The following is an 8,576-nucleotide window of genomic DNA, read 5'->3' as shown; positions in this document are numbered from 1 at the left end:
TTTGATTCATTCAGTCTGGCATTTCAAATGATGTATTCTGTATATAATTTTAATAAATAAGTTGACAATATACAGCCTTGTCAACAGAAGTCTGTAGAGTCAACGCTAAGTAACAATGAATGGTTGTGGGAGTTGGATTATAAGGAAAACTGAGCAGCGGAAAATCAACTCTTTCCAATTGTGCTGCCAGAAAAGACTTTTGAGAGTCCCTTGGATACCAAGGAAACGAAATCATTCAATACTTAAAGAAATGCTGAAGCTGAAATTTAAATACCTTTTACCACATAATGAGAAGACAGGATTCATTAGAAAAGACCTTGATGTTGGGAAAGATTGAAGGCAAAAAGAAAAGTGGACAGCAGAGGATGAGATGGATAGATGGTGTCATGGAAGCAATGACCAGGCTTGGATAAATTTCAGGAGATAGTGAAGGATAGAAGGGCTTGGTATGGTATGGTATGGTCCATGGGATCATGAAAAGTCAGACGTAACTGAATGACTGAACAACAATAAATATATATGTGTGTGAATACATAATCAGACTATTGTTTTAGCCTATCAAGATCTTTTTTTTTTTTTTTTGGTGAGGCAATTGGGGTTAAGTGACTTGCCCAGGGTCATAGAGCTAGTAAGTGTTAAGTGTCTGAGGCTGGATTTGAACTCAGGTCCTCCTGAATCCAGGGCCGATGCTCTATCCACTGCGCCACCTAGCTGCCCCTCCTATCAAGATCTTAAGAAAGATTATGTTAAAAGAAAGAGACATGTTATATTCTGTAACATGTAACTTGTAGCAGGTTCAAGTTCCCAAGACCCTACAATGAATGTTTGCCAGGGTCATAGCCCTAGGATGGAATCTTCTCATGATGCTTGAACTACTCCCTGGGTGTCCTTTATGCCACAACTCTCACTTCTCTCCTCTGACATCTTTGACATGCTGTCACAATAATCATTCACATTTACAGAGCACTTTACCATTTCCAAAGAACTTACCTCACAATAGCTCTTTGATAGGCAGAGTAAGTATAATTACTTCCACTTTATAGACATGCAAAATGAGACCCAGAAAGGTTAAACCTTTGGCTGTTTTTAGCTAATGCCTTCTAACTAGTGTCCTCTCTTAGTTGGTTCAAGACACCCACCTCTCTGTAGGTATCTGAGTACAGGAGAAACCTAAGAGTTCTTCTCTTGACCTACCTGGCAATAATAGCTCTTGCCTGTAGATGCCACAACTCAAGCTTTGAAGTGCCACACTAGGGATTTACTATAGTCAATCCTTGTCCCCTTTGTCTGCAGATCACTAGCCTCTGAATACACAAGGTGTTAGCTTTACAGAACAACACAGCTGCCATCCTTTGAGCTTCCTATATGTTCACACAGAAGCTTGTCTAAGACCAGAGATCAGGGTCACCTTTGCAAAGAGTCACACTTGCCATCCATTGGAACTCCCTTATACAACTTATACCATCTAGGGCTCACCTTTCTCCTGCTATTGAATGGGTGGCAGGAGCAGGGGAAGGGGGTTAATAATTCTGATGACTCAGATATGGGATGCCCCTATTCCTTATCCAGTCTGATTATCCTTCCAAATCTGCTTTGGAGAAATGAGATATCCTTCTCCAAAGCACCACACCTGGAGTAGACTCCAAGGACTGCCAACCCAATTTAATCAGTCCTTAGACCCTTTCCATGAAGCAAACCAAAAACAAATAGAGCCTTATAACCACAATGGATTAAACATATAGCTAAAGGTGTAGATGGGCATCCCCAACTAAATCGAAAGCTCAATTACAAGTCCGGGATTGCTTTTTCTACTAAAGCATGGATCATCGGGCAACACGTACTCCAGAAATCCTCGTTGAATGAAGGAAAGAGGAAGGGAATATGTATTTATTAAGTGCTTGCTACAAACCAGGCACTGTGCTTAATGCCTAACAAATATCTCATTTAAGCCTTGCAACAGTCCTTCAAAGTAGGTGCTATTATTATTAGCCCCATTCTATAGTTAAGGAAACTGAGGCAAATAAAATTAAATGACTTACCCAGGGTCACAAAGCTAGTTTCTAAGGCTGGATTTGAGCTCAGGTCTTCCTGACCATGGGAATCTCCAGGGACAACTGGCACAAGCATTGCAGGACCAGGGACAAGTGCAAGCCTTATTACAAAAAGCACAAGTATGAGCTAGGCCACCCACCTGCCAACACCAAGATCGGCCCTGTGGCATCCACACCTTGCGCGTCCAAGGAGGCAACAAAAAGTACTGGGTGCTGAGACTGGACATTGGCAATTTCTCCTAAGGTTCCAAGTGCTACACCTGCAAAACAAGGATTATTGATGTGGTCTACAATGCATCCAACAAGCTGGTCCAGACCAAGACACTGGTGAAGAATTGCACTGTACTTGTTGATAGCACCCCATACCACCAGTGATATGAGTCCCAGTACGCCCTACACCTGGGACGAAAGAAGGGAGCAAAACTGACTCCTGAGGAGGAAGAAATTTTAAATAATAAGCGTTCAAAGAAGATCCAGAAGAAATAGGAGGAGCGGAAGAAGAATGCCAAGATCAGCTCGCTTCTGAAGGAGCAATTTCAACAGGTCAAGCTCCTTGCCTGTGTCATGTGGAGGCCAGGCCACTGTGGCCAAGCAGACGACTACATGCTCGGGGGCAAAGAGCTGGAGTTCTACCTGAGAAAGATCAAGGCCCGAAAGGGCAAATAAACCGGGACCTGGACATAGGCCTAAGTCGGACACTCGGTCATGGAATAAACCCCCGGACTGTTAAAAAAAAAAAAAAAGTTTAAGTATTTTTTTTTTCATACTTGCTAACTAAAATCTCATCTTGGACAACTAGAACAATTTTCAAATAGAGATTATCATTGCACTTATGTTATCAAATTAAATTACTTGTTTGTACTTTGTAACCTATAAAACAATTTATTAATTCAAGTTATTATTATTATTATTGCTGTTGTTTTTGTTGTAATATGGTATAAAAGCTAGACAGCCAAACTCAAAACCAAGCAGATCTTGGTTCAAGTCCCGACTCTGAAATATACTGGCTGTTTGTAAATCTGGACAAATCACTTAACCTCTCTGGGGTCTAGGCAACTCTCTGACTATAAGTTGTAAAAAAAAAAAAAATGCTAATCTTCATTTGAAGAGAGATTTTCCTCACCTATGAGTTCCCTATGAAGTCACAGGTTCTCTATTCTTACCCCTTTGTTGGTTGTCCTTGTTTGCTACTGTGAAATGACTGTTTAACTGCAAATTTACTTAGAGCAAGAATCACATCTGATTAATATTGTTTCCCATGGTATCCAGCATGGTGTCTTATGTGCCTTATTGAAAGAAGAAATGAATTCCTCAATTCCTGTTATTCATGTCTATCAGTAACTTATAATATTTACATTTTATAAGTATGTTTGAATTTCACAAATCATTTTAGCTAATATTTTTACATAATTAGTTTTACAAATAGAGTTTTATTTAACCGAACAAAATGTTTATCTTTTACCAGAAAGTTCTGGCTTCTCTTTTATCTTTTGTAAATAGGTTTGTAATTAACAGATTTGCAAACTCTTTACAAACCATCACTCTAATGTCTATCCATAATAAAGGCAATCTCTATTTTTAACCTCACTGCTTTCTGGAAAACTTTTTGGGGGAAAAAAAAAAAAGAGTGAAATGTAAATGATTTTAACCTTACAATTTTAGTTAGCTATTAACCTGCAATTACCCTTTTCTACCACTGGATGGTTCTCATATATTAAAGAAGATTGACATGGAAACCTAAGGGATAAACCAAATAAGGTGGTGAAAAATGGAAGGTGGGTTTTAAGAGATCATCAATGGATATGTGAATTTGTGAGATGTAAAATTACAACAAAAACAACAACAAAAAAGGAACTATACAATTATCCCTTCTGACCTACTTATATCAAGGTCTTCATCTGTGGATACTTACTATCTCCACTGTAGCAGAACATAACTCCTTTTCAGTTTAGTAGATGATTTGTGAGAGTTTCATTATCCTAAGACCAACATGGCAATAAGTCCTTAAATTTAACTAGGCTGGGGGCAGCTAGGTGGTGCAGTGGATAGAGCACTGGCCCTGGATTCAGGAGTACCTGAGTTCAAATCCGGCCTCAGACATTTGACACTTACTAGCTGTGTGATCCTGGGCAAGTCACTTAACCCCAATTGCCTCACCAAAAAGAAAAAACATGTAACTAGGCTGGTCTTCAGACAAATATATACAGTCCAAAACTAAGCCTTTCTTTCTGGGACTTCACTGGCACAATTTTCAATAACCTAAAGTTAGATCAACCTACCAGAGGAAATTCTTTCAGCTCAGGGCATGGGAGTATAAACTTAAACCCTTGGGATTAACTCAGAAGAAGAGATTAATTTGATAACAAATACAAGCAAAGGCTCATGGGGGGGGGGAGGAACTTGGCCACGAGGTCTGCAAGAAATGGCTAGAATCAATGAAAAAAATAAAAGGGAAAATTATAGGTGAAATAAGATCTCTGTAGGAAAGGGTTGGAAGGAGAATAAATGACTTAGAGCAGAAGATTGTAATCCTTACCCTAGTAGTGCACTCACTGAAAAATAGAATGGAAAAATCAGAATTCACAGAGTCCAGGAGGTAATAAAATTATTGTAACAAAGTCAAAAGAGTGGAAAAAATAGAGATGATATTATATATCCAAAGCAAGTGTCCTAGAAAACTATTACAGCATGGTTTCATTATTTGACAAAAATTGCTAGAAAATCTGGAAAGCACTCTGGCAGGAATTGAGTTTAGAAAAATATCTCACATTATATTCCACAGTAGATATATGACCAAATAGATGTATGACCTAGATACAAGAACAGGAAAGAATAAAATTTTTGCACTTATTAATGGGGAAGAATTCTTAACTAAACAAAGGATAGAGGGAATTATAAAAGATAAAATGAACAATTGTGATTATATATTAATTAACGGGGGGGGATTTTTCAACAAGCCTTTGCAACAAAGGTCTACTATCAGAGATATATAAGGAATTCATTCAAATGTATAAGAACAAGAGACATTCCCACTAGATAAATGGTCAGAGGATACAAACAAGCAATGAGAGAGAGAGAGAGAGAGAGAGAGAGAGAAAGTAAAGAAGGAAGGAGAGAGGGAGGGAGGAAGGAAGGAAGGAAGGAAGGAAGGAAGGAAGGAAGGAAGGAAGGAAGGAAGGAAGGAAGGAAGGAAGGAAGGAAGGAAGGAAGGGAGGGAGGGAGGGAGGGAGGAAGGGAGGAAGGGAGGGAGGGAGAGAGGGAGGGAGACCAAACTATCAACAACCACATGGAGGAAAAATATTCCAAATCATTCATAACAAAAATATGTGAATTAAAACAACTCTGAGTTTCAACATCCCAACTATAATGTTGGTGACAAAGAGACAAAAAGGAAAACAGCAGTTGTTTAAAGGGGATATAGAAGAACAGGCACACTGAGGCACTACCAATAGTATTGGTAGTGCTGTGAATTAGTCTAACCATTCTGGAAAACAATTTGGAACCATATCACAAAAGTCATTGAAACTGTCTATACCCTTTAGACATGACTATGAGAGAGAGAGAGTGAGTGTATGTGTGTGTGTGTGTGTGTGAGAGAGAGAGAGAGAGAGAGAGAGAGTGAGAGAGTGAGAGTGTGTGTGTGTGAGAGAGAGAGTGAGAGTGTGTGTGTGTGTGAGAGAGAGTGAGTGTGTGTGTGTGAGAGAGAGTGAGAGTGTGTGTGTGTGAGAGAGAGAGAGAGTGTGTGTGTGTGTGTGTGAGAGAGAGTGAGAGTGAGAGTGTGTGTGTTTGTGTGTGTGTGTGTGAGAGAGAGAGAGAGAGAGAGAGAGAGAGAGTGAGAGAGAGAATGAGCGAGCAGAGGCAAGACAGACAGACATAGAAGCAGAGAGAGAAATCCAAAACAGCACTTTAATTACATAAAAACTAAAAATTAAAGGGTATGTACATCAACTGGGGGATGACTAGACAAATTATAATATATTAATATAATGGGACTAACAAGTAAAGAAGAAACAAGAAAACAATTTATGCAAGATACAACTCTGTAAAGAAAAACAACTTTGATAGATTTAAGAACTGATCAAGAACAACCATGTGCCACTCCAGAAGACTGATTATCTTGGAAGAGTAGTGATGGACCCCAAAGTGCAGAAATATGCATTTTCTGACATGGACAATGTATAGTTTGTTTTGCTTGACTGTAGTTATTTGTTGCAAGGGAGGGTTAGAGGTGGGAGTTGTGATAATAATAATTAAAAATGAAAGGAAAGTATTAATGAAACATTTTCCAAAACACAGAAGAGAACGAAAGGATGTTCAGAGATAAATAAGTAGAACAGCTTTGAAACTAATATGTTAATTTTTTACTTTTTTTAAGAAAGTATGTATCAAAAAAAAGCTTGGAAAGACATGTATGAAATGATGAAATGATGTATTGGGAAGTGAGTAGAACCAAGAGAACTCTGTACACAGAGACAGCAATATTGTTCAATGAAAAAGAGTGAATGGGGGGCAGCTAGATGGTGCAGTGGATAGAGCACCAGCCCTGGAGTAGGGAGTACCTGAGTTCAAATCCGACCTCAGACACTTAACACTTACTAGCTGTGTGACCCTGGGCAAGTCACTTAACCCCAACTGCCTCACTAAAAAAACCCAAACAAACAAAACAAAACAAAACAAAACAAAAACCAGTGAATGACTTGATTATTCTCAACAATACAATAATCCAAGACAATCCCAAAAGAATATTGATGAAACATACTATCCACCTCCAAAGAAAAAAAAAGAACTGATATTGATGGAACAGACTGAAGCATGCTATTTTTCACATTCTTTCATTAAGTGACAAATATGATGTTGTTTTTGCATGATCATATATGTATAACCCATATCAGATTGTTTATCTCTTTGGGAAGGGGGAGGGGAGAGAGGGAAGGAGGGATAGAGATTGGAAGAGAAAAATATAAATAAAAATGTTTAACCTGAATAAAATATGTAAAATAGAGGCTTACAGTTCCATTTGCAATATTCTTTATAAGAGGAAAGTTCATATTTGTTGATATTTATCAAGTTCTGAATAACAAAAATTTTTTAAATCTTAGGGTAAAATTCTATCACAGATCTACATGAATGTGGTAACTACTGACACAATGACAATGATTTTTATATGTTCTTTTAAAAGACTAAAATGTTAAGAAAAGTCAACTTTGAAAATATTCCCCTAGTTTCCTTTTCCATAAAGGAGTTACTACCCATAATGGGCATTATTTTAACATACTCTTTCGAATCTTCCCTTCTGCTGTTCTGGTCATCAAAAGACATTAGTCAATAGGCCCTGTTTATTTATAGAATTTTTCTTAATACTCAAAAGGATTAGCAATCAAGATACTAAGTTTTTCCCTTTCACTTTTCCCCCTTTGACTTATCTTGTATTTATTGTATGTGTGCTCCTCTACCCCTTAGAATGTAACCTTGAAAGAAGGGACTGTTTTGTTTTTGTCTTTACATCTTCAACATACAGACAGTTGCTAGAATATAGTAGTAGCTCAGTAGGTGTTCACTCTTTGTTGAATAAAAATAGAAGTAGGCAGGTATTAATGACTGCTGAGAGCAGCATTAGAAAATTTCAATATGTAGTATAGGATAGCACTACTTTTAAATCTTTGAAATGTCACATCTCAACTCTGGTGATGCAAAATCATATCCAAAGAACTTGACTATAGATTCTATATCACATCAAAAGTAAGATTTGTTACTTTTAACTGCGGAGAGCTAGGAAGCTTACTCTCCCAGGAGTGATGAAGGGAACAATATCCTTTGTTCTGTTCAACCCAGACAAGATTTGTAACAATGAAGAAATGCAAATCACTTGTTCTAAGAGTCCATGAAATGCTGGGACTTATCAAGAATGTCTATAATGATGATATATGCATCCATCTTGCCATTGGTCTTCCTCATATTAATATCCAGGTTACCCCCTAAACAAAGAAAATGCATGGGTTTCCATCATCCAGAGATGTAATGTGTCCTCATCTAACCTTTTTCAAAAATATAAGTTATTACAAACATGCAATTGAGCTGCAGTGAGAAGGAAGATCTTTCATTCACTCAAAATATTAAAGGAAAATTACTGACTTCTAAAATTGTTTTAACATGAATTCAAATATATTTTCAACAAATATTACTTATTTTCTATATAAATATAAAATTGCAGACAATATTTCAAAGCAGAAACATAAGTAGAAATAATGGTGATAGGTAACATTTACATACCATTCTTTATAGTTTTCAAAATACCTTACATCTGTTATTTCATTTGAAACTAATAACAACATTATGGAGGTAGGTTCTAGGATTATCCTCCTTTTACAGATGAGGAAACTGAAGCTGAGAAAGGTTAAATGACATACTCAAGTTAATACAAATTGTAATCCTGAAGCAAGATTTAAACTTGGCTCTTCCTGACTCCAAGGCTGGTATTCTAGCCTCTGAGCCACCTGGCTCCCATATGAATGCATTTATTTGTGT

The 8,576-nt window shown here is 37.5% G+C and overlaps 1 pseudogene; it reads left to right on the top strand.

Annotated features, from left to right (window-relative positions):
• Window positions 1-2,094: 2,094 nt before the first annotated feature.
• Window positions 2,095-2,717, top strand: LOC122729576 (annotated as a pseudogene).
• The last annotated feature ends 5,859 nt before the right edge of the window (window positions 2,718-8,576 follow it).

This window comes from Dromiciops gliroides, chromosome 5 (assembly GCF_019393635.1).
Source record: "Dromiciops gliroides isolate mDroGli1 chromosome 5, mDroGli1.pri, whole genome shotgun sequence".
NCBI lineage: Eukaryota > Metazoa > Chordata > Mammalia > Microbiotheria > Microbiotheriidae > Dromiciops > Dromiciops gliroides.
This window is presented reverse-complemented; position numbering and strand designations above follow the sequence as displayed.